Genomic DNA, 27,226 nt, shown 5'->3' on the forward strand with positions numbered 1-27,226 from the left:
ATGGCCATCTTGTTTTTCACTCTATGCTATGGTTCTGGGCCTAGTTTTCTATCCACCTTTAATCTTTGCAATCCTTAATTTTTTTCACTATTCTTCTCACTTTTTGTATTTATCATCTCTATCTCTGTTCCCTAAGTTTATATTTTGTGATTAATTTCTACTTTCACTGTGTTTTTGTTACTTTTCTACGGTTTATTTTACTTCCTTTTTATGCTCCTACTTCTTCCCCCTAACTTTATTTTTTCCTTCTTTTCTTTTCTGCCTCCACCCCAGAACCATGGCCAATGGCAGCAGTCCCGGCTCCAAGGGCATGGCGCCTGCGCCCAAGAGCCGGCTGCGTTGCCGCAGAATGCGCCCTGCAGGGGTGCAGGCCCGACAGCTTTTTGGAGAGGTGTAGGTGGCCTCCCTGGTTTTTCTCATCCAGCGCCACCTCCCCTTGACCTTGGCAGCAGGCGGCAGGCCAGGCTCCGGGTACCTTACCCAGGAGCGTCACCGCCGGTGGGTGAACGTGCGCCAGGCAGTGCTTCGCTGTTCAGGGATCCGGCGCACCCACAACCAGCTGGCCCACCGGTGGTCAGACATCCTGGACCACAAGCAGGACATGTTGGACCTGCTAGGTGTCGAGGTCGTGGGGCTTGGTGAGTAGTTAATATATATATAGTAGTATAAGTATTGTGTATAATTCTTTGACGAATAACACGATTACTGGTGCGCTTAGTTACATTGCAGGTCAATTCCGTTTCAAAATCTTCTGTGATTGTAGGACACAGGTGCTGCTCGGTGCTACTCTTACTTGTTTGTAACTTTGCGCTAGCTTGGGTTGATTAATGATGTAAGAGTTTACTTTACAGAACTGAAGTTAGTTAATGCTATTGCTAGAGAGTCTAGTCCTTCCATTGTCCTTCTGTGAAATAGTGGTGGATGGATAATAGGTTTACTTAGTATTAGTTCATATTTTTTTTATGGTTATCCCTGCTTTTAAATTCCTTTAAACTGCCTCTGCTATGGCTCTCTGTACTACTACTATTAGACTGTCTGTAGCTAAGCTTGCCCTGTTGGCCACTCTTTAGTTAAGATTTTCTTTTGAATAAAGCTCTTATAGACCAATAGCTGTAGCCACTGTGTCCACTCCTGTGCTTTGGGTTGTCATCATTAATCTCTAGGCTTTGACAATTCCCACCAACAAAATGCGCAACCAGATGTTTGTCTAGTATTTTTTCTTAGGATAGTAGTACATACTACTACTGTTGTGGGGATTCTGCACAGCCACATACAGAAATATGCACAAGAAAATAGGATGTTGGTGATGGGAGGTTGGACCTTACACACACTTCAGTCAGAACGCAGAACCCACAATTCCCTGACCGACTAGCTATAGTGTCTCATTAGGTCCGGAACCCTCACACGAAGATACCCAGAACATAACACCCTTTCGCTCACTCACTCGTGTAAGTCCACAACACCACACCAAATACCACAGAGTCTATGTGTAAGTTCAAAAGGTTTATTTATTTCAAAATAACAAGCTTTGTAAGTTGTTCCATGAAATTACATCCAGCTCCAACATGCAAAGTAAATAAGATTAAAACAGTAAACATTTGTTACAACTAGTGCATGATAGAAAAGATCGGTGTGAATTCTGGGAGACCCCTCACTGTTCAATGTAGAAATACTGGTTACATGCACCTTTCATAAGCTCTGCAAATCTCTGGTTCATAGAAGGGAATTGTCTGCCTATTAAGAGAAAAATGGTGCAGGTTAGACAGTATAATGCAATTATGCAAGCATTTTGCAGTCATGCCAAAAAGTGTAACATTATGGCTACGCAATAGGGACTAACCGAACTCCATACAAAAAGTGGCTTCTTTTTCAACCTCTTCACTTGTATGCAATACTCATGTGGCCTCAAAGGCGTCTTACTGCGCAACAAGCTGCGAGGTAACATGCGCAAAAGAGTAAGCATGAATCTAAAATGGTTACATGGCGCAGGCTAACTTTCCGTAGAGTAGGAGTAGAGATGACCTAGGAACCGTATAATACTACTAATGTCTGTCTACTGACTCTAATGTAGTACGCAATTTGGACTAGTGATGATTTATGTTGTACTTTAACTGTTTTTTCAATCTTCCTTCCTAGTGAAACGAGCAAAATAGGGGGAGGTGTACAGGCATCTAAAAAGGTGTAATTTTTTTATAGGTGCACTACCAGTACCAACCACCAGTGCCGGCGGGACCAGCGGTGATGGCAATGCTGCCATTCAGGAGGGGGCAGGAGATGCGGCACCTGCATGAGCTCCAGGGGGGGAGCCAGCAGCAGCGGTGGGCGGTGGTAAGTTATATTCATTACTTATTGCCATTATTTGCTAGCTGGAAGGGGAACACTTCACTCACTGTACTGTGAGACTTATTAGGTAAGTATGAACTTGAAGTTGTACTGAACAATATACAACGGTTGAAGAAGACACCCTATACTTAGGTTTACCAATGCATTAACAATAGCATTACCAGCGTGAGTTGAGTAACCAATGGCCTCTTCTATCTGACTCCAACTCAGCTGTGAAAGTTATGGAGAAGACTAAAAGTCAGATCAGATTACCTTGATGGATGTGTTGAACAAAAAGGGAAAGAAGGGTGGAAGGAGGAAGGACGGGCAAGATGTAATACGACTAGCAGAGAAGGATACTTTGGAAGCAGCAGGCAGGTGGCTGATAGGAATCAGATGCATGGGTTGTTGAAGGATGGGTGGAAGGTGAAAGAAGATGCCTGCCTGGGTGGGCACCAGAGTATCGGTGGATAGTGGATAGCAAGAATCATCAGCGGTGTTTGTGTCAAACCCAAAGCCAAGGCAAGGAAGGAAGTGGAGTGGACGCATGGATGGTTGTTGGTGAAAGTGAAACCAGCTAAGGTTTGTTAAGAGATATATAACAAAAGAATGATAGACATTTACTCTTAATGGATGGATGCCTGGATGTATTCATCATAGGTGGAGACTGTCACTGGATGCAGACTAGAGTCTTACTTTGAAGAGAATGTAAAAGAAACTGTGCCAGAGTAGCAAATCAGAGGGTTTTATATTTATGTAAAAGTAGGATTTTATTTCAGAATACAGTTGATGACTCAGTAGTCTGCAAGCACATCATATATATATATATATATTATCAAGCGCCTTCTTCTGCCTCCAAGGACCACCTTCTACCTATGTTAAATTTTTTTCTATTGTGTCAGCTCAGCCAGCCTGCAAAGGGTGGCCTATCTGTTGGTTACACAATCAATGAACAAAGTGCCTTATGCATTAGTGGTCGGTGGTGGGAGTGCTGGCGGGCGGTGATGTGGGGAGTGGGAGGGGGTTGGTAAACTATGGATTTTGAATGCAGTGCACGCAACAAAATGTGTTTTATTTATTTATATGTTTACTTACCAGTAATTGTCTGCAATCCATTGTTTTCTCCTCCCACCCTGCCCCTCCCCCTCCCCACATCACTGCCCGCCAGCACTCCCACCACCGACCACAAATGTTAGAGCAGGAGGATAGATACTTACCACAAATGTTATATACTGCGCTTGCTAGTGCTACTGTGCCCCTATGTGTTGAATTCATTTTGTGTTACTGTTTTGCTAAGAGTTTTGGTTACAATTCTGTTTCTTTCTTTATAGATCCTCCTTCCCAAAAACCAATGCGGAAGGAGTTGGCAGCCAGGGCCCGGCGCTGGAAACTGGAGGCCATCTGTGAGGAATACCGCTGGCTGGTGGCTCAGGCAGAGGAGGAGGAGGAGGAGGCGGTGGCAGCAGCTGCAGCCTCTTCCAATGCCCCGGGCCCCAGCCAGGTCCCACCTGCAGTAGCACGGTGCCGCAGTCAGGCAGCTGCCCACCGCCCCCCTTTTTCAAAAACTGCTGCCCCCCCACATGGATGTAAATGTAAGTGCCAGGGATTTTGCCAGAAAATTCTCCTCCAGGTGGCACAGCTGGAGAACCAATTAGAGGAGCGAGTTAAGATCTTGGTGGAAAAACACCTGAAAGCCCACCGATTTTAAATGGACTCTGTTAATTTGCCCCTTTTTTAGTACTTTTGTTGGTGGGTAGGAATTGGGTGTATGGGGTTTCTTATTTTTTGGACATTGGTTGGACTTGGACATTGGTTGGGGTTAGGGAGAGGGGTGGGTGAGGTGTGGGATAGTTAATTTTTGTTAGGGAAATACATTTTATTTATTTATACTTACACATTAGATGTTAATGTTTTGTGGGGGGGTTACTGTTTCACAAATGTATGTCCGTCACAAGGTTACCTTGCTGATGCAGGGCAGCAGCCAGTGTTGGTTTTAAATATTCTGCCAATTTTGTAACACGCAAACAGATAGATGCGGTACCCCTCACTGAGTTATATTTGTCCCACTAGTACTGTCAAGCGCTCCTCATAGTCCATTATACCTCCCAGCAAACTTATCTTACCTGTGATTGATGAGGATTAAGTTCAGCACAGCAATGGCTGCATGGTTTCCCAAGAGAATGGAGAAGATGCCATGGTTGTGGTGGTAGTAGTAGACACTGGCAGTAGTATTTGCCAACAAAAAAAAAGAGACAGTCACTTGCCTGAGAGAGACTATGTGAGTAGTAGAAAAGTACAGTACAGAAAAACTCTGTCAAACAAACAATATTGCAACTGCTAAAGTAAAAGAAAACATAATGGTGGCAGGGACAGCCTAGTATAAGAAGTTAAGAAGTTAAACTGTAGTTGTGTTGAAGGAGTGACTTAACACAATCGTAATTCATAAACTTTACTGCTGTGAATCCGATCAATGCCGACAATTAATTATGATGTATTAGGTGGTTCCCTTTGGAAAACAAATTGGCTGGTACATAGACTGAGCATGGGTGGGCAAACAGAAGAAGATCCTCGCCCTGCCTTGAAATTGAATTAGTGTTGCTTTCACCACAACTGCCCCAGCAAGCGTGTGATCAATTGTTGGAGTACATTTAATATAGTCACATCACACCTCAATATAAAATCACACAGCCCGGGGGAAGAGGGTTAGGGTTTGATGAATGGATGGGAAGGGGGTTTGGGGAAAGGCTTGACAAAGAAAAACAGTACGCAGGGACACAGCAAAAGTAAAATAATCTTTGAAGACGATGATGATGATCCACTATCCAATAAATCTATAAAAGGAGAAAAAGGAAATGCATGCATGTTGAAGATAACTTGATGGTTAATGAGTTGTACTTTACTACTACTACACAATTAGACAGTACAGCGAAGTAGTATTATATGAAATTTGCCTTGCCTGTATGCCCTCAGAGAAACCCTAATTACCTGCTGTACCGGGCTGAAAGCTAGCAAAGAAAATAAAAAAATAGTTGTAGGGAGCAATTAGCAAACAAAGTCACAAAGTCGTAAAATGAATGAAGAGAAAAAAGGAATCAAATTATTTAAAAGACGAATGATGAATATGATACTAAAGTTACTGTATTATCTGGGTCCAATTGTGTAGTTGTGTCTCGTCATTCATCTTGGTCCTCCCTTCCATGGACACTCTGCACATCATTCTTGGGTGCCACTGGCTGGCTGATGCGGATTGGTAAGGTAAGTGTGAGTTGCTGTTCCAAGTATAATAGCACTGGGTAAATGCCGGCCTGTAAGTGTTGATGGAAAAACAAAAGGGGTATTGAAAAATAAATGATTCAAAAAAAGCATCACTTACGGTGTAGTGCAAAAAGACAAGACTCTTGAGCGAGAACACTTTCAGACCGAGGCGGCTTGGATACATTGTGTCTACTCTAGTATTTACACAGCATTAATCTACAAGAACAACAGGACAGGAGCCAGCATATAACAGTTCCACGGCACCGGGCCGTGACCCAAACTCCATTTACCTTAAATGTTTACAGAGCCAGACAACAGGCATATACAGCAACCCAGCATTTTCCAAATCAAGTGACTAAATCAATGCGCCACTGTCAGTCATCATACCACTATTCGACTCCACCACTGCACGGACATGTAGCCTAGGCCTGCTGTGGTTCTTGTTGAATGGTTGTGTTTACCTTTTATGCCAGTTCATGAAACACAGTTATTCCATTAATTATCTCAGATCCAACTGACTGACTGCGTGCAAAGATAGTATGGTCATCATCATGGTGGGGTACGTGTACGTGTTGTCCAACAGACCAACACCAACTCAGTCTGTAGTGTGTGACTCCGATAAAGTAAGTCCAGACTGCACCTGCAGTATAGGAGTACAATTGCTATTATTAAACAACAAGGAAACATTGACTGTCACTTGAGTCACTTTTACTTTGTTATTATCAACTACTAATATAGTTCGACTTCATGCACATTTGCTCAGAGTCAGCAAGAATCCAATGCAATACATGGCATCATTCATTATTCATCAATCATTCATCATATGCCTGTCTTGCTTTTTCTCTTTGGCTGTCAGATGAGAGATGCCGAGCCTTCTGAAAGTGATGACGAGTTTACTTTAGTTTTGGATGCCTGCTCAAGTTCTGACAGAGAAGAGTTATGGATGCCTGCAGACAGAGGCGGTAGCCTTAAGACAGTGATGAGTTGCGGCTTGGAAACAAAACAGCAGATGGCTATAGTCACGTAAGTTTAACTTGTTATGGAGGGACTGTTAGAGGCTAAATTATTGTACTATTCTCCATCTCCATCCAATGTCTGGAACGATGGAAATGTATTTAGGGCGAGTCAGGAAGATGGATCAGGACTCTGAGGAGTGGAGTGACAGTTAAATGCACAGAGGTGCAACTTCATTAGGTACATAAAAATAGGAGACGGTGGTGATGGATTTGTTGTGGTTCGATTTGAACCAGAAAGACAGATACACACACAAATAAAGGAAGGAAGGGAGTAACAATTTGAAAGCCTAGTTGTCAGGGAAGAGGAGCTCGTCCTCAAACTCTGGTGGTTCGGACAAATGTAGGTCATGTAACCCAGTACTTATGTCTTCGGAGTGCTCTCCTCTTCCTGCTGTGATTCACGTATTTTGTAGTCCGGTGGTATGAAGTGCTGATTCATTTTCATCATGGTTAACCTCTCCACGGTTTTGGGCGAGAGACTGGTCCTTTTCACAGTTACAATGGCACCAGCAGCACTAAAAACACGCGCAGAAGAGACACTTGTGACAGGGCAAGCCAGATACTTTATCGCCAGCCTGCTAAGCATAGGCCATTGGCTTCTTTTCCCATACCAATACACCAATGGGCTTTGTTCCATGAATACCTCTGTTGTGTCATCCAGATAAGGCTGGACCATCCACTCAATGTTCAGGGGTGCTCCGATTTCCTTGGCCTCTTTTGACTTTGCATCAGCAATGGACTTACCCATCCCTTTCCGTTATCATTTGTTTTGCTGTGTCTGATGAATCTGATCCTGTTGGTGCTGTTGTTGATGTTGTTGGTAGTGTTGGTGACTGCTGGGAAGCAAACGCACTGCTCTCATGCTCTGAAGTAGAACTTGACTCTGGATGCCCTGTAGTACTTGCTCTGTCCTAGGGTGGCACTGGCAGGCCTCTAATGGAGAGCTGTTCGTTTTCTAAATCAGTGGCTTCCTCAGCTATTAAAGTTTTGTACTTGGCAACATCCACTTCTGAAAAAGGAATTACTGCATTACTGTTCAGAAATAATTTGTACCGTGGATCCAAAATTGTGGCAGTAATGTCTTATTGTGAATCCTTGTATTTTCAGATAAGCAGACGGCTACGGCATTCGCCAAATAACATGCGTCTACTTTGTTTTCCACACCTTCGTATGTTTCAGACACCTCCTTCAGCTGTTGCTCTAGCATGTACAACAATGGGATAGCTTGGCCCATAGTACAGTCCTCCCCGCTGACTGCACGTGTGAAGACCTCAAAAGGAAGTAGCATCTCTGTCAGGCATTTAATGAGGTCCCATTGCCCCATCACATCGGTCATGGCTTTCACAGTAGGAGCCACTAATCTTCTTGTCATGACATAAGCATTAAGTGGTATGTACTGCTCAAACAGTAGATCAAGCATGTAATAAGTTGAGTTCCAACGTATTGGCACCTCCTGGATGAGTGCTTTGACTGCCATTTTTGAATGACCCTTAGCTGCTTCCGGATTTTAAAAGAATGGTTCTGCAGGTGGTCAGTAAGTTGCTGACTTTGCTTTCATTTTTCAGAAAGTCTTGAACAACAATGTTAATGCAGTGTGCCAAACACAGGACCCTGAAATAGCCACCCCCTTTCATGGCCTCAACTACATTACTGACATTGTCCGTGGCAACAAAACCAATGTTAAGCCCTCTTGGTCGCAGCCATTCAAAGACCTTGCTGTTAAACTCAGCCAAAATGTTTGCAGCAGTATGAGATTTCTCCATAGCAAACATGGCCACAGTTCCATGTCTGCAAGTATCATTGAAAATCTCAGCAGTATTAATGCCTGCAGATAGCTTTTCTCTAACACCCGAAAAAGAAATGCAGTGTGCAGTGATGCACATGTAATCAGTGGCTTGGCAACTGGTCCACATGTCTGTTGTCAGGTGGATACTCTGAACAGCAAAGTTTTAAGGCTTTTCCAAGCAATTCAAGCACGTCGTGATGTAGTGCTAGAACAGCAACTCTGGCAAAATAGTAGCGGCTGGGAGCCTTCCATTTTGGGCAGATGGTTGTCACAAATTCCAGAAAACCCAGCCCTTCAATAAAAGAAAAAGGGAGAAGGTCCAATGCTAACATTTTAGCCAGCTTCCCATTGTACAAACGTGCTATTGGGTGGTTGCGTTTGTACTGTCCCTTCTGCCTAGTAAACATGCTAAGAATGGTACGCTGCGTGGTATTCCTTTCTGTTCGGCTCGACGCATCACTTTGCATCGCAATACTCCTTGGTGTCTCCGGCTGACTCTTACTCTTGTGCCACTGAGATGTTGCTGATGCTGAGGATGTGGGCTGTACCACTGCAATGCTGGGGACAGGGCTATGTAGTGTACCACTACCAGATAGAATGTCTCCCTCTTCTTCTTCTTCTTCTTCCTGTTCCACTGTGAGTGGACCTTCTACTCGTTTATCCCCACCAACATCAAAGGTTCCAGTTTTTATGCAACGCAGGTGGTCCTCCCACTTGATTGCGTGGTGTTTTTTCAAATGGGTCATCTGGCCTTCGGTACCATAGTTTGTACCAAGCTTACCACGACTAACAGAGGTATGACAAATGGAGCATATAGCAATGTTCTCCTCCTTTACGCTAACCGTAAAGAAGTCCCACACTGGGGAGCTTAACTTTTGTCTCCTGCTAGAGGTGCCACTTCCAATGCCATATGAACTGGAGGGTGTGTGTTGAATTTGACTCTGTGGCTGCGCAGTAGTACCACTACCTACTTCTGCTGAGGTGGTGCTTGTGCAGGATGTAGGACGCTGCCTGCCCTTTGCTAATGTAAATATGGAAACTGGAGGTCGTGTTGGTGTTGACTGTGTTGGAGGTATGTGTGCTACATCCCTACTAGTCGCAGCCATTAGGGATAGGGTAAATATGTTGGTCTCCATGTCCTCGGGCCGGGAGTGAGGCCCGTAATGACTGTTTTATCATCATCATCATTATCCTGCTGTTCTACAACGACCTCCATAAGCGTAAGACTTTCTGGAATCTTCCTTTTCCCTAGCCTGGTCTTGGATGTGTCTTCCTCTCATGCTCAGGTTGTTGCGCTCCCAAGTGAGATCTAAATCATCAGAAGGGATGCTTGGCGAATAACTCGATGGACTAACCCTCCTTTTCCTTGGTGGGGATTTGGAAGACAATGGATCTCCTGCATGAGTGGCTTCCTCTTCATCTTCCACTGCATGAGGCTCAATTTCCTAAACTGCCCCTACTTCGGGAGGAACAACAACTACTACTGTGGGCGGTGGTAGCGGTTGTTTTTGTTCACCACTTATCTGCTGTGTTGCGTCATGCGTTGATTGTGTACTACTTTGAGATAGGTCAGGCTCAGCATCACTGCTTTCCATCATTAGGTTGGCTACCTCTTCCACACTCATCTGCTTGGGCCTGGGTAGGTGGGTTGGGCCCACTGATGCGGAGGTGCTGCCCCCAGCTTGCCCCCCAGACACCGCTGCTGCAGGCGTACTTTTTGGTTTCCCAAAAAAGGTTTTGGGGTCAATACCAGACTTAAGTGTCACTTCCTTCTTATGTTCTTCCTTCTTCTTCTCAGCAACTTTCTTGGTCTTGAAGGACCTGGTACCTGCTTTCTTTGGGCCCATCTTCTTCAGATGTCAGCATCACTCAGTTGCACAAGTTGCAGAGATGTCTGGTCAGTTCACACCACACGTCACGTACAACAGCAGGACGTCTGTCTGGCAGTACAAAGGGTGATGAATGATGACAGACATCGCTTCCTCAGTGTTTTGTGCACCTACAAGCAAAGAAGGCAGAAGAACATCAGTCAAACGTGGAATTTGTTGTGCTTTAATTTTAATTAGTAGTAGTGTTAGTACACTCTGTAAGAGTAAGAATAGCAAAGAACTAAAATACAAATGTAGTGGAAGTGGAACCTGTTTGTCCTTAATTTGTGCATCATGTCGGATGGATGCAGCATCAGGGACCTGCAGCTGGCAATGGGGATGGAAACAGTAAGCCAACAGGAACAATGGAAAGACACACAGGCCTTTGTGGCAAAAACAAAACAGCACACTGCTACTACCACCACCACGGTCCCCATCCACATGGTCACTCATCACAGGCACATGGGTAAGGCCCAGAAAACAATGAACTCAAGCAGGCCTATATCCCTATATGGCCAGACAAAGGAGGATGCTTGTTACACATCACAGCTTTAATGCAAAAAAGAAAATCTGCATGCCTAAAAAGGTTGGAAAGTTACACAACAACAACACATACACATGCAACAAAGGCATTTATTAACACACATCCAAAAAGTTAACTACACCCCAAAAACCACATTTGGGAATTCAATCCAATGCCATCCATGCCCTAAATATGATGTTTAAATTCAACAGACAACATAGAAACAGCTACATCAAGCACCCCCAATGAGTACCTCTGGGAGTCTAGGCCTACTGGCAGAATAGGCCACAAGTTTGGCAGCCTATGGCAAAAGCACAGTGGAAGGTCACACAAAATGGCTGCCACCACATGGCCTGGCCTCCCACAACAACATGAAAAGAAAGAGAAGACAGACAATGCATGCCTATGGCAAACGCACAATGCTTGGCTTCACAAAATGGCTGCCACCCACATGGTCAGCCCACCCAAAACAAGAAGGTACATACAAGGGACAGAAACAGGAAGTTGGAGTCTGTGGGGAACTCCCTTCCTCAAAAAATTGAAAACAGAAAAATGACTACATGCTCCAAAATCTACAACCAAATGACAACCTGAGGAGTTTTTTTAGCAAAATGAACAAAATCATCATTTTCAAGAAGGTTTATACAGCTCGAGACATATTGCTCGCCAAATGGCAAATTCGGCGTGTTCGGCAGCGCGAACTGTACAAAAAGTCGTTATCGCGTGCGCGAACACACAGATTGAGCGTGCGACGAAGACAAAAAATGTTAGTTTGCGTTGTTGCACTGTGCAAAGTTACCAAAACTACGCGAGCTGAACTCCTAAGGTTAATCTACTGGCAGAAAAGCCCTATTTATTTAACACACATCCAAAAACTGAGATTTCACCCCCAAAAAACACATTTTTCAAATCAATCCAAAGCCATACATGCCATACATGATGTAAAAATTCAACTGACAACACAAAAATAGTTGTTTAACTTTCATGCACACTGCCATGATGACTGATGAAGAGTACCTCTGGGCCTACTGGCAGGGTAGGCCACAACCTTGGAGGCCTATGGCAAAAGCACAGTGGCTGGTCCCACAAAATGGCCACCACATGGCCAGGCCACCCACAGAAAGTACATACAATGAACTCAAGCAGGCCTACACTAACTATATGAACTCCTAGGGTTACAATATTTAATTAACTGTCATGAATTCCCCCCGCTCCGTCCCCGCACCCCTGTCGCGTGCCGGGAGCAGCGAGGAAACCACGAGCGGCCGACGAACAAAGAACCACATGTACCAGCAGGCTTAGCGCCTGAATGATACGCCCATAAAATGGGTGGCCGGTTGAGGGAAGGCGTCGGATATTCTGATCCACGCCGGCCGTCTTGTATCCTGTTCCGTTGACCCTCGTTTCCTGGCGGCATTTAGAGAAGCGGAGGCTCGCTTATCAAGAAACCCCCGAGTACAAGTTATCGCATTGACGATTGCATGACAGGTAGAGACACACACCAAGGAGGTGTTTGCCGCGTCTCTGCCTTTCCTTTTGTTCCGCAGTTTGTTTAAGGGAGACGCACACCACGGAGGTGTTTGCCGCGTCGCTGCCCTTCTTTGAGTCCCGTTGTTCTGGCGGTGGAGACGCACAGCATGGAGGTGTTTGCCGCGTCTCCGCCTGAACACACAAGTGCCTGAGCGTACAACACAACACCTGGGGGGGCGCAATTACTTGGCTTGTTAACAGTGGCTATAGGGGGCAAATGTAGAGCGGCTGCTCCCTTGCTTACCTGCCTTGACACACGGTAGAGTGCCCGGCTGGGCTTTCCTGTGCTAGCTCCCAAAGCAAGGCGGATCCTATAATACTGTGCTTTGCCCAGAATACATTAGCAGCAGCGCTCGAACAGCACTGTCGGCCATTACTAAGCACGGTGCCCTCCGTTGACAAATACCGGGACCGGTATTCATGCAGAGGACGGTTGGACCACACAAGACTTGCGGAGCTGGCTGCTAATGGGTATCGTTATAGCGTTCTTTTCATTTACGCATTATTGTACATATTATATTGGAACTACCGCGAAGTAGTGGATTTATACTGTATTCCTTTCTAATCCTTTCTATACAACAAACTAATAAATCTGTATTGAAGGTGTTCACAGGTGTAGCTCTCCTTTTGTGTTCTAGTTTGTCTTTCACCGACCCCGAGACTCGAGGTAGATTACACAATATCCGACCTTTCATACAATCATTCTCCTGGTCGGCTGGACGGCAACATGGCTACCTTGGATGATGTTCTAGCTGCCCTAGCTTTAGTACAGAATGAACTTGCCGATTCCAGACAGGAAACCGCGGATTTACAGACCAGGCTTGACATCATACAAAGGAACCCCTTTGATACCGCACCCCCGCCTGGGACTCCCTCTCCTACGGTAATGGTGGAAATGCCTGTGGCCATCCCTTTGGCCACTCCCGAGAGATACAGCGGTGACCCCAACACAGTCCAAGTCTTCCTAACTCATGTGGCCTTACACCTTTCCTGTAAACCCAAGGCTTTCCCCACCAGTCAGGCAAGGGTGGCATTCCTAATCTCGTACTTGGCGGGGAACGCCGCCCAATGGGCTGTCCCGTTGGTGAGCAGAGACGACCCGCTCCTCTGCGACTGGGGAGCTTTCCGTGAGGAATTCTTAAAAAAGTTTGACAGACGGGCTGATTCTTATACCGCCGACAGGGAGATGTTGGAACTCCGTCAGGGAAATAACGACCTCTTGCAGTACTTGAACGCCTTCAGACATGTGGTGGCAGAAACTAAGTGGCCCATCTCAAAACAAACCGCGCTCTTCCATCAAGGATTGAGCGAAGAACTCAAAGACGTGGTAGCGCAAATAGACCCACAACCCAAGACGTGCGAGGGGCTCATCAATCTGGTTCTGTGTTTAGACCACAGGTTGGGTGAACGTAAAGGCGAACACAAGCGGAAAGAAAAGCCCATGCCTTCCTATGTGTTGATGGGAACCCCTGAAACCAGCCCTTCTGCGAAAGCGGAGCCAATGGACATTGGGGCCATCCGAGCCAGCTTGACCGCAGCTGAAAAAGAGTCCCGCCGCAAACAAGGCCTTTGTTTGTATTGCGGCAAGAAGGGACATTACGTTCGTGAGTGCCCGGCCAAGCCGAAGACCAGTTGCTTTTGAGCTAACAGACCTGTGACGGCAGTAATGGACGTGCAGGCAGAAAACGAATGGACTCCAAGAATAGCGGAGGGGCCTCTCGGAGTCACACTTGCATCCCTTCCTTGTCGCGCCTAGACCAGGTGCGGCAACAACATTTGTTTATCACGGTGTATGTAGGGATCTTCACGCAGTGGGTTCCTGTGGTGGCCATGGTCGACTCAGGGGCCACCGGTCTTTTCATGGATCAAAATGAGGCGCAGAGACTGGGCATAATCCTCATTCCCAAGGAGTTCCCTGAGAATGTATATGCGGTGGATGGGAGAAGGCTGATTACTGGCCCTATAGGTCATCACACAAGGGAAGTCCCCGTAAAGTACGGGGAACGACACAAAGAGACAATTGACTTCAGTGTTATACAAGCGCCATAGTATGGGATCATCCTGGGTCTACCGTGGCTACAAAAGCACAACCCCTCAGTCGACTGGATGACACATGAGATAAGGATGACATCCTCGCATTGTCTTCAGCATTGCATGGTGAAACAGGACACCAACACGCAAGACGTGGTTCACATGGTCGCCACGGCGGCTGAGAAAGCTGTTTCCCTTCCAGGAGTTTACCAGGAATACAAGGACGTTTTCGATGATGTACGTGCCGAGGTGCTCCCTCCGCACCGAATGTATGATTGTCAAATTGACCTGGTTCCCGGTGCTTGCGTACCCAGTGGTAGGTTGTACGCATTGACGGAGCCCGAGAACATTCACCTGCGTTCCTACCTCGATAAGCTCCTAGGTCTGGGCTTCATCAGACCTTCCAAGTCCCCAGCGGCATCGCCACTCTTCTTCATCCCTAAGGCCAATGGAGAGTTAAGGGCTTGTGTGGACTTCAGGGCTCTCAACGCGATCACCGCCAAAAATCGGTACCCCTTACCACTCATTAGCGTTCTACTTGAGCAGGTGAAGAAAGCCCGTCTTTATATGAAGCTGGATCTAAAGGGGGCATACCATCTTGTACGCATGAGGAGCGGCGACGAATGGAAGACGGCCTTCAAGACCAGGTACGGTCTATTCGAATACCTTGTCATGCCATTCGGGCTCTGCAACTCCCCTGTGGCCTTCCAGTACTTCTTAAACGAGGTCTTCCGTGATAGCCTGGACCTATATGTGGTTGTATACATAGATGATATCCTCATCTACTCCAACACGGAGGAGGAACACATGCAACACGTAGCCACGGTACTCAGGAAACTCCGAGAAAATATGCTGTTCTGCAAGCTCAGCAAGTGTGACTTTCATGTCATGTCCGTTTAGTTTCTAGGGGTGATGCTCAGGCCGGAGGGTCAGGAGATGGCTGAACGCAAGGTTAGTGCGGTAGAGGAGTGGCCTACACCGCAAGGAGTGAAGGACGTGCAGTGCTTCATTGAGTTCGCCAATTTTTACCAGCGATTCATAGACGGCTTCTCTGGACTCGTGGCCCCCATCACTCAGCTGTTGCGGAAATCCCAGACGTTTGCATGGAATACAGAAGCACAGGCAGCCTTTGTGGCATTGAAGAAGGCGTTCGTTACGGCCCCTGTTCTGGCGCATCCCAACCGGAACTACCTTATGTGGTGGAGGCGGATGCCTCGGAAGTAGCCATATGGGCCATTCTGTCACAGCATCACAGCCAAACAGGCGTATTACATCCAGTGGCCTTCATGTCCCGGAACCTGAACGACGCAGAGCACAACTACCATATTGCAGAGAAAGAACTGCTGGCCATCAAGGACGCGTTCGCGGAGTGGCGTCACCTGTTAATGGGAGCCAGACATGTGGTTACGGTGTTCACGGACCATCGCAACTTGCAGTTTATGACGATGGCTAGACACCTCTCGCCTCGGCAGTTGCGGTGGATGCTCTTCTTCTCTGACTTCCACTTCCACATCACGTATCGGCCAGGCACGGAAAACAGGAAGGCGGATGCGCTGTCCCGTCAGTCCTCTGTTTCGGCGCAGGCTCCCCCACCGGTACATTCCATCATCCATCCGGACACGGTGTTGGGAGTGATACAGCCGGATGCGTTCCTCAAGGGTGTCCAGACCGGAATCCGCTCCTTTTCTTGGAGGAGCTGGCTCCAAAGTCACCAGGAGTGGCAGGTTAAGGACGGGATTCCTGTCAAGGGTCGTCACTTGCTGTTACCTATGTCCCTTCTTCAGAAGCAGGCCTTTACGTGGTGTCACGTTTCACCCTGTGCCGGCCATCTCGGGGTTGAAAAATCGGTGTCCTGTTTGGGGCAGCAGTTTTGATGGCCATCCATTAGAGCGGTTGTTTGAAATTGGGTGGCAGCCTGCACGACCTGCGCCGCCATGAAAACGGATCATGGGCGTCCTCAGGGTCTGCTTCGGCCCCTTCCTACCTCCTGCCGGCCATGGGAGAACATATCTCTGGATTTCATTGTGGGACTACCGGTGGATCAAGGATGTACAGCGATCCTGGTGGGGATTGACTACCTCACAAAGATGGGACACTTCGTAGCATGTAAGCAGGTACCTTCCGCTGGTCAACTGGCAGTGCTGTGACTGAGAAATTTGGTGAGGCTCCACGGATTGCCCAGCGTGATTGTGTCGGACAGGGGTTCGCAGTTCACGGCCCAGTTCTGGAGAATGTGGTGTTCAGCGTTGCACGTCTCATCGGCCATGTCAACGAGCTGCCATCCCCAGACGGATGGCCAGACGGAGCGCCTGAACCAGTCCCTCAAGCAGTACTTATGTTGTTTTGTTGATCAAGGAAAGGAAGAATGGGTGGATCTCTTATGGATTGCGGAGATCGCCTATAACAATGCCACGCATAGCTCCACCAAAGCATCTCCTTTCTATTGCAACTATGGACATCACCCCAGATTCCTGCCGTTTTTACACCCCATCAGGGACCATAGAGTGCCTGAGACCACCAGGAGAGTCGCCCACATCAAGGAAACGCTCATGGCTTCTCGGACGTTTTTGGAAGCTGCCAAGGCGACGTATAAGGCCTCGGCTGACAAAAGAAGGAGGCCTGGACCCTTGTATGGGGTTGGCGACTACGTTTGGGTGTCAACCAAGAACATGCGGTTTCGTAAGCATAGCGTGGTTCATCTGAAATACATGGGCCCTTACCGCATTGCCAAATGCATCAGTCCTGTGAACATGAAATTGAACCTGCCTAAACAGATGCAAATCCATCTGGTGTTCCACGTTTCCCTGCTGAAACCTCGTCTGCGCGGGTGCGTGAGAGGCCAGCACCGGTTGCAGTGAATTCCGATGTGGAATACGAAGTGGCTGGCTTTCGGAACTCCAAGTGGAGAAACGGCAAGCTGTGGTACCTGGTGGCATGGAAGGGGTACGGGCCGGAGGAACAATCATGGGAACCCGCATCTGGGGTGCATGCGCCTAGATTGGTGACATCGTTTCACAGGAAGCATCCGTCGTGTGCTGGCCCTGTGGGGCAGGGTTGATGGAGGGAGGATGTACTGTCATGAATTTCCCCCGCTCCATCCCCGCACCCCTGTCGCATGCCGGGAGCATCGAGGAAACCACGAGCGGCTGACGAACAAAGAACTATATGTACCAGCAGGCTTAGCGCCTGAATGCTACGCCCATAAAACGGGTGGCCGGTTGAGGGAAGGCGTCGGATATTCTGATCCACGCCGGCCGTCTTGTATCCTGTTCCGTTGACCCTCGTTTCCGTACGGCGTTTAGAGAAGCGGAGGCTCGCTTCTCCAGAAACCCCTGAGTACAAGTTATCGCATTGGCGATTGCATGACAGGTAGAGACCCACAACAAGGAGGTGTTTGCCGCGTCTCTGCCTTTCCTTTTGTTCCGCAGTTTGTTTAAGGGAGACGCACACCACGGAGGCGTTTGCCACGTCGCTGCCCTTCTTTGAATCCCGTTGTTCTGGCGGTGGAGACGCACATCACGGAGGTGTTTGCTGCGTCTCCGCCTGAACGCACAAGTGCCTGAGCGTACAACACAACGCCTGGGGGGGGCGCAATTACTTGGCTTGTTAACAGTGGCTATAGGCGGCAAAGGTAGAGCGGCTGCTCCCTTGCTTACCTGCCTTGACACACGGTAGAGTGCCCGGCTGGGCATTCCTGTGCTAGCTCCCACAGCAAGGCGGATCCTATAATACTGTGCTTGGGGATCCTTTGCCCAGAATACATTAGCAGCAGCGCTCGAATGGCACTGTTGGGTGTTACTAAGCATGGTGCCTTCCGTTGGCGAATACTGGGACCGGTATTCATGCGGAGGACGGTTGGACCGCACAAGACTTGCGGAGCTGGCTGCTAATGGGTATCGTTTATAGCGTTCTTTTCATTTACGCAGTATTGTACATAATATATTGGAACTACCACGAAGAAGTGGATTTATACTGTATTCCTTTCTATTCCTTTCTATACAACAAACTAATAAATCTGTATTGAAGGTGTTCTAGGTAGATTATACTAACACACACCCAAAAACTGAAATTCCACTCCAAAAAACACAGTTTGCAATTGAATCCAATGCCATCCATGATGTTTAAAAACCTGAAGTTCAACAGTCACCATAGAAACATGGTTGGACCCATGGATACCTCTGGGCCTACTGGATGATATTTCGAAGAAATACAACTTGGTCCCTCATGAAAGTACAGGCCTCCCACAACAATAATTTTTCAAAAGGATTGCAAAGCCCAGAAAACTGTAGGTAACAAAAAAAAGCCCCAATCAAACCAACATGTACACCAATTCTCCAACGTACTTGTAAAATAAAATTTCAAATCCAAAAGTCCTCAATAAATCCAATCCAATGATATGATGCAGCAGACGTCCACAAAAAGTGATCCTTCCAGCTCCAAATCCAAATGAAAGTGAACAGCACATGGACAATGCACTGGGAGTAGCCTGCTGGACAGGAACAGGAAGTTTGAGACTCAGGGGCACCTCCTTCCTCTTGAAAAAAAGAGTAGAAAAAAAGAGGAATCCTTGCACAAAAGACTAGAGCCAAAGCACAATCTGAGGGGTTTTTCTAAGTAAAATGATAATTTTCGAGAAGGTTTTATCGTGCTCGAGAGATATTCTGTGCCAGATTGTAGCTTCTGCGTGTTCGGGAACGCACTCTTACCAACACTGCGCCGGAAGGAAGATCGCGCGTCCGAATGACATGTTCGCGCGTCCAAATGACGTGCACGCGTTCGCAGAACACAGAATCACGATAAGTCGTTACCGCGCACGCGAGAACGCATATTGAGCGCGCGAGGAAGAAAGCAACTACTCTGCGCTGTAGATTGCGAAGTCTTCGACAACTTCACGTTCATCGCGAAGCGTGAAGTTGCCGAAACTTTGCAAACTGCGCGAGTGAAGCGTAGTTCACTGCCCAGGGTTAGTTAAAACGGAATGGAATGCATGAAAAACGTTTTTGTGATAATGAGACATATTCATATTTGGCCTGTGTAGCCTAACTCAATATTCAGAGGCCACTCAAAGCCACGCAGGATGGATTAGGATGGGTTCATAAATTTTATTCAGAGCCCTGTGTCATGCATGTACCACTTAATGTGGGGCAAAAGTGCTGAAGGGCTCTCATCAATAAACCTCTGAGAGAGTGAGGGCTGCAACGTGTGCAGCCTTGTGAAAGCCAAGATGGGGTATGCCAAGATAGCCACATTGTCTGTGCTGTTTCACCTCATCCATGTAGCTAACATGACTGCTGATGAGACCTGCACCTTCAAGCTGTGCAAGGAAAGGTACCAGCACGTTCGGAATATACGCAAAACATACCGGAAGATGCAGAAATTGTAGACACATGCTAAAGTCTCTGGTACTTGGAACATTGCCAGACCCAGCACACAGTCAATCCCTACTGTGTCACTGGCCATGCCAGACTATGGCCAAGCCAGGCCAGACTAGGGTCAAGCCAGGCCAGGCCAGGGCCAAGACATACACAGTCACCCCTAAGTGTAGCTCGGCCCACTTCCCAGCAACCCCATGTCAGCCACATAGGCCAGGAGCCCACCTTCCCAGGACTCAGGGTTCCAATACATCATTATCCAGAAACTAAAAAAAGTAAACCGAAAAGGGGGCACTGTCTTTGAGGAGCATCGCGGGCAGGAAACCCGGTTGACAAACCTCAAGGAGGCAATCAAATAGATAGCTTGCACAGCTGATGTGAACATTTGGGGGGCTTTTTGGACAGCGTTGTATTTTGCATAGTATTTTAGATTTGGTTTTAGATAGGATATGTTTAGTTAAGGTTGCTTTTAGTTTTATATATATTTTTAATAGGTTTTAGTTTTTACATTTTTATGAGGATTTAGTGGGTGGGGGAAATGTTTAGGGTTAACTATACGGAAAGAAAGAAAGAAAGAAAGAACAAAAATACCCCCAAAAATATCTTTGTTTAGGATTTGATGTTTATATAGTTTATTTATAGGTGTACTTGAAGTTTGCATTGTGTGACTATGTGTGTTAAGGGGGTGGGGTTTGATGCTTAACATGTCTGTTGTAGTATATGTGTGGCATAGGTTAAGATGAGATTAGATAGGGTAAGGTAGAGTTCAGTTAGTGTAGGATAGGATAGGTTAATTTAGGTAAGGCTTAGTTTACTTAGCGGTGATTAGTGTAGGTTACTTGTTTTTATTCATAGGTACTTTCAGTTTCTTAGATCAGAAATAATGCTTTCTGCTTTCACAAATGCTTGGTGTTTTATTGCAGAGGAGTTGTCATATTAGGTTATGATAATTTTAGCACGTGATGTAGGAATTTCCTGCAGTGTTTGTAGATATGTGCAGCTTTGAGATGCCTCTGGACAAGAGTCAGTCACATTTGCAATGCAGCACCTCAAGGGATCTTCAACAATCTTTTCCTGCTGTAAGTGGGACTCTTTGTGTGAATGGATTCACTGCCCAACACAGGTAGTCACCTACTGTTGCACTATGTGTACCTTTATGCTACATGTATTGTAGGGATGGATTTCTCCACCAATAATCACCAATAATTGCTATTTTGGGACACACACTGGTGCCTGCCACTTCCGCACTCACCCTTGCACCATTTTACTATGACATCAGTTTTGATTGGTAGGTAGTATCAATTGGAGTGGCACCCACCTGGCCGGAAACTTCAATCATAATTGTCATCGACAACTTGCTAAGTGTAGCACTTCTTGCTTGTGATTTTAAGTAACCACTTGCTAGGTTAGATGAACATTGTTCTCACAATTCCTCTTCCCCTGGGCATATGTAGCTTGTTCCATGGTTCGGAGACCTGGCCCTTAATATTCAATATGTGTGTTATGTAGTAAAGTTTATGTCATGTGTGGTTACACTCACACTCATTGCATGGGAGGGCTCTCAGGGACAGAGTAACACATTGACCACTAGGTTCACACACCGCCTATTCTTTCAACAAAAACACACATGGGGGCTTATTATTGAGAGCCTTGCAACATCTTTGTATCATGTGAAGAGGTACATCAGTGGTGCAGGGCTCCAAATCATATTTTTTAAAACAAGCAAAGTTACCCTGCATGCAGTGGCGTAACGAAACCTGAGGGGGCCCCCCTGCAAAGTACCTGGAGGGGGCCCCCCAGACTCAATCAGGCAGAGGCGACTGGTGGATTTAGAAAGTGGTAAGACGTAAACAACGTTTTTGATTCTGACTAAGCAAGACAGAATAAACAAAATTGCTAGGCCATATATATGGTGGGCATTACAACAGACTTTCCTTTAAGTTGACTAATCGTATTGACGTCTGATGGGAAGGTGAATGTTAAAGGCAATGTTCCCTAGTGGGTATAGCTGCTATTCATGCAACACTAGGAAGCAGTTTTGAATCTCAGAAAATCTCCTTGTGCCAAAAAATGGAGCATGGCCTGTGTCTTTGGAGAAGCGCACTTATGTCCTTCGGCAAAGTTTGCTGTCAGTAAATATGCTTTTACATAGGACTTTTATGTATTGGTCTTTAATCAGAAAAATGGCCACTGAAATGGGTGTGATAGATTGGTGTACTGAAATATGTTAGTCACAAGTGACACAATGGTCTATGTTGTGTGAGCTAGTGGAATGCTGAAGTGAGTTAAGGCAAGAGTACCCTCATGGTGTATGGTGAGATGTTTTAAGTGATGCTTTTGACCATGTCTCTGCAGTGTTGAGTCATGTGCCGAAGTGTGAAGGCGGGTGGTGTTCTAAATGTGGAGTTTGTATGATATGCTGTGACCTGGGTTGTATGCCATGGAATATTGTGGTACTCTAAGAAGAGAAGGCAAAGTAGGGACCAGGGATGAAGTCGCCGGTGAGTTTTATTTGGAGACTGAGTTTTAGTGGTGGCTTGTTGTTGAGTAAGTGATGGTCTACAACAGGTGTGGACAGCGAGCAGGAGAGGGAGAGGCAGGAGAGGGAGCACAAGAAAGACAGGAATCAATCCACAGTAGAGAGTATATTAGCCAAATGCAGAAGTATTGTATGGTTATGTGAGGTGAGATTATAGGAAATGGTATAATATTGGGTGTATTATTGTGTGGGAAGTTCCGATGTGGAAGATGGCCAGGAGCCATGTATAGTAGTTGGTGGTGGGGGAATTGGGGAGTGTGGGGGAGGGAGACAGGGGGACAAGAGGTTTACAACTGGAGGGAAAGTTGAAAAGAGTGAAGTGAAGAGAGGAAGGGGGACCTTTTAGTTAAATGTGAGCGGGGATGAGAGGAGCCAGCATGAGGACATGAAATATTAGGCAGAGTGACATGAGGGTGTAATAGAGAGGGTTTCAGATGATGGGTGGGAGCGGTCTGTGATGCTGCGACGTATCCACATTCTCAAGAATATTAGACTGATGGACCATTTATTTTCAGGTATGCAAGGAATTTAGGTGTGTGGAACTAGATGTGCTTTGAGGCTCTGTTAAAGAGATGGGAAGTGCATTAGGAGTAAATGTAGGGAGAAGAGGAAAGATGAGCAAAATTGTGAAAACTAAAAAAAGAAAATGAGGGAGAGCAAATTAGGAGAGGAAAAATAGAAGACATGAATAGGGGAGAGGAGAAAAACGTAGAGAAAGGTGGACAGCAGAATGAAAGAGGTGGGAGAAAAGTGGATGGGATGAAAAGATGAGGATCATGTTAAGAAAGTGAAGCAAGAGGAGAGCAAACAAAAGGAGAGGGGTGAAAAAGAGAGAGAGTTAATAGTGAGATTATCAAATTGTGAAGAGTGGTAATGGAAATGGGGAAAACAGCAAGAAGGAGAAGAGAATATATAGTGCGAGAATAAAATAATATAAGGGGAATATAGAAGGGAAGAAAGGAATGAGGAAAGCAGATGGCAAAGAGAACATGCAAAAACAAGGAGAGGGTGTGAAAACATGAGGGGAGAGAACGAAAGAGGAAAGATGAGGAGAGGAGAGAAAAAGTAAAAGAGGGAACTAGAGATGGGATGAGTTATGTGAATATGAGCGGTAAGAGGACACGAAATGATTGAAAGAGGAAAGAAAAAGTAAAGAGGAGATTGAAAGCAAGAAAGTGAAGAGGAGAAAGAAAAGAGCAAGAAAGAGGAAAGGGAGGTCAATGGCACAACAAGGAACATGAAAGAGAAGAGAATGGGCAAAGCAACATAAACCGGAGAAAAGGAGTAATAGGAGAGGGAGAAACAAAGGAAAGGAAGAAGCTGATTGCAAGACTAGCCTCTCCAACTTCGTTCCAATTATTTTAACACACATGTTGTGCTCCATGAACGCAATTCCCTCCTGATGCTCCCCCCACACACATCAATACATTTTAGTGTACATTTATGACACAGAATAAGTAAGTACACTCCTTCGCAGTATCTATTTTCACATTGTGGATCTGCTGTTTTTGTCAGCCCTTCTGTCTGGGGCAATTTCTAGTCCACACTTCACTGGCTTGTGATGGCCTTTCTTACCATCCTAACCTATATACACCAACAATTCTGTAATAACGTTCTATTTTTATAACCATGTGCAGCACCTAAGTCAACGATTGGTAGATCCAAAGGCCATTCCAATCAGACACCTTAAACTGAAGCTGAGGCTGCAAATGGAGTTTTTATGTTGACCCTGGTTGCTACGTCACCTAGGATTACATTTCAATGAGGCACCCGATTCTGCTCCGAGCTACAACCAGATTTAATTGTTCTAAATGCTGCTTGTTAAAGTGGAGCTGTGCCATAGATCGGAAAATAACCAACATTGTGAAACTGCACTTTTACACATAAGAAATGTAACAGTATCAGAGTTTTCTATTTATGTCTGTAGCATTCCATATTAACCGGATATGTATGACCCTTATCACTGCTACTGACTGTCTGTTCTACGTGGTGCATGCATTGGCAGAATATTATTTTTTTGGGGGGGACGTTTTAAATGTTTTTTGTAGCTTCCTGAGAAGTTCTTATTTGGACCTTGAATACACTGCCAGGGTGAAAGGGCGAAGGGAAGCGACGCAGGTAGCATTGCCACAAAAGCCATTTTTTAAAGGTATTCTGATACAATTGTGTACAATCTCACACATACACACATTAAAATACACATACACTGGTGCAGGCTGGCAGACACATGGAAGAAATATGCACATGCTTTCAGACATAGACATAAGTGAAACTTACCCGAGGCAGTCCTTGACATGCACTTCACGAATCACGGTTCCCAAGTGCCCAGATTCAGTCAAAAGTGTGCCAGAGCGAGGCTCACACCCTTATGCCCAATCAGAAGCTCAGATAGGACGGAAGGCTGTCCTTTTCCATTATCATGGCTTCTGATGGGTCATAAGGGCGGGTGAGGGAAAGGACCCGATTCACCATTTTCTGACATGCTGCACTGCCTGAGGCTAGTGCAGCATGTCGCCTGATATGTATTGTCTCTTTGAAAGAACGGGCTGGAACAGCCCACGCCTGACATGCACAATACAGCCCCGGGGAGCTCCTTCATAGGATTATGGAGCCCTCACACTTCTAAAAGTGCCATTTTCAGAATTACAATATAAAATCCGATGTAACCATAAGTTGTGATTCCAAATTGTGATTCCAGAGATACCAGAATTGGAGGTCTTATCTCTTATAAAATGTAATAAGGTAATCCCAATGTTATCCTACGGGAGAGATAGGCCTTGCAATAGTGATAAACGACTTTGGGAGTTATTCTCTACCAATACATGTAAACCTTAAAAATAAATGTCCTGCCATTTGAATACATTGCACCCTGCCCTCTGGGTTATATAGGGCCGACCTTAGGGTTGACTTATATGCATAACAAGCATTAGAAATGCAATTGGTCTCACATTTTTTTGAGTTAGAGCTATTGGTTTTGTAAACGGCAATGTCTTTAACTCTTGTGTTATTGAGTGGATTTATGTGGCTTGAGTAGAGTTATGTGGTTTGGATTGAAATTGTTAGTTGTGTAACTGTGCGGCGTGGATTTGAGTGGTGTGGAGTGGATTTGTGTAGTGTAATTATGTGGCATGATGTGTATTGGATTATGAGTATAGTAATTATGTGATGTAGAGCGCAGTGGTGTGGAGTAAAGTTGTGTATAGTGGTATAGAGTGGTGGTGCACATATTGCAGGGGAGTAGTGTGGAGTGGCACAGATTGTAAAAGAGTGGCTCAGAATGGTGTAGTATAGCATGTAGTGGCATAGAGTAGATTGTTTTAGAGTAGATTGAAATGGCATAAAGTGGAGTGGTAAAGAGTAGAGTGGATTGGCGTAGAGTGCAGTGCTGTGTAGTTTCACATAGTAGAGTAGCATGAGGTGGCATAGAGTGGAGTGGTGCAAAGCACACTGGAGAGGCCTATCCTGGAGTTGTAAAGAGTGCAGTGGCAAAGAGCGAGTTTTTTTTATAGTAGAGTGCATTAACTTAGTGTAGAGTGGAGCATAGGAGATTAGAGAGGCGTAGAGAGGAGTGGTGTATGTTGGAGTGCAGAGGTGTAGAATAGAGTGGCACAGAGTGTAGTGTAATAGTGTGCAGTGGTGCAAAATAGAGTAGCGTGAAATGTATTGCGTAGAATGTAGTGGCATAGAGTGTAGTGGTATACATAGTGTGTAGTGGTGAAGAGTGTAGTGGCATAGGGTGCTTTGGCATAGAGCGAATTGGCATAGAGTGCAGTAGAGTGGGAGGAAGTGGAGTGGTGCAGAGTAGAGTACAGTGTTATAGTGTGTAGTGGTGCAGAGTAGATTGACGTAGAGTTCAGTGTTGTCAAGTAGAATGGCTTAGACTGCAGTGACGTAGAGTACAGTGGTGTAGAGTGTTGCTGTGTAGAGTATAGTGGTGTACAGTTCAGTGGTTCATAATAGATTGGGCTAGAGTACTGTGGCGCAGAGTGTATTGTTTGTGAGTATAGTGGTGTTGAGTGCATTGGTGAAGAATGCAGTGTTGTTGATTGCAACATGAAATGTAGTGGCATAGAGTGTAGTGGCGAAGATTAGTGTGGTGCGTAGTGTTGATTTGAGTGGCACAGGGAATATTGTAGTGGGATGGAGTGACGTTGAGTTGAATATTGCAATGTAGATTTGAGTGGCGTGCAGTGGGATAAAGTGTAGTATTCATAGAGTGGCAGCACACTGCTATTACAGAGAACATATTTTCATTTGAAATGAGCATTACATCTGCACAGGGACACAGTTTTACTGATAAAAGTGTACAGTGTATAACAGATTTTATTTTAAACATTATCATCGTAGTGATTTCTTTTGATCGCATTAAAATATTTGTTTCAACACACTTTAGAGTTACCCAAAAAAGTGTTTCATTGGGCTTTCCTATATCTGATATATTCTTATTTACAGATATGTACATTGTCTTGTGTGCTACAAAAAATAACTTCATACAGATTAACTCCAGCACACCTGCAGTACCCAGCCTGTTTGTCACATAAATGGTCTCACTTTGACGTCTGGGAAAAATAAAGTAAACAGTAAACTAAGAAGATAGAGCCTTACACTTGAGCTTTGCTGGAGCCAAAAAGTAATTACGTAATGTGTATTGCAAACTACAAAGTCATGGCGTGTAACGTGCGGAATGCATTCGTATGCACTATGGAAGCTTTTGTAACCTCCCCAAAATGTCTTTAGCAAAGTAGAGAGCACTTGGTAGGCTTCAACCTAATTAAACAAGAGAGGGGGTGATAAACAAGAGCGTTACAGAGAGGCAAAGGCAGAGGTGAAGGACTAAGAGAACAGAGGAAGAAGACAGTAGGAAAAAAAGAAAGGAGTGTGTGCAAGAGAGGATAAGAAGGAGAGAAAAGGATAACAGGGAGAGAGGGATTGATGAACACGAGAGAGAAGAAAGATGAAGGCGAGAGATTGGTAGGAAGATAAA

This window comes from Lissotriton helveticus, chromosome 10 (genome assembly GCF_964261635.1).
Source record: "Lissotriton helveticus chromosome 10, aLisHel1.1, whole genome shotgun sequence".
Classification (NCBI taxonomy): Eukaryota; Metazoa; Chordata; class Amphibia; order Caudata; family Salamandridae; genus Lissotriton; species Lissotriton helveticus.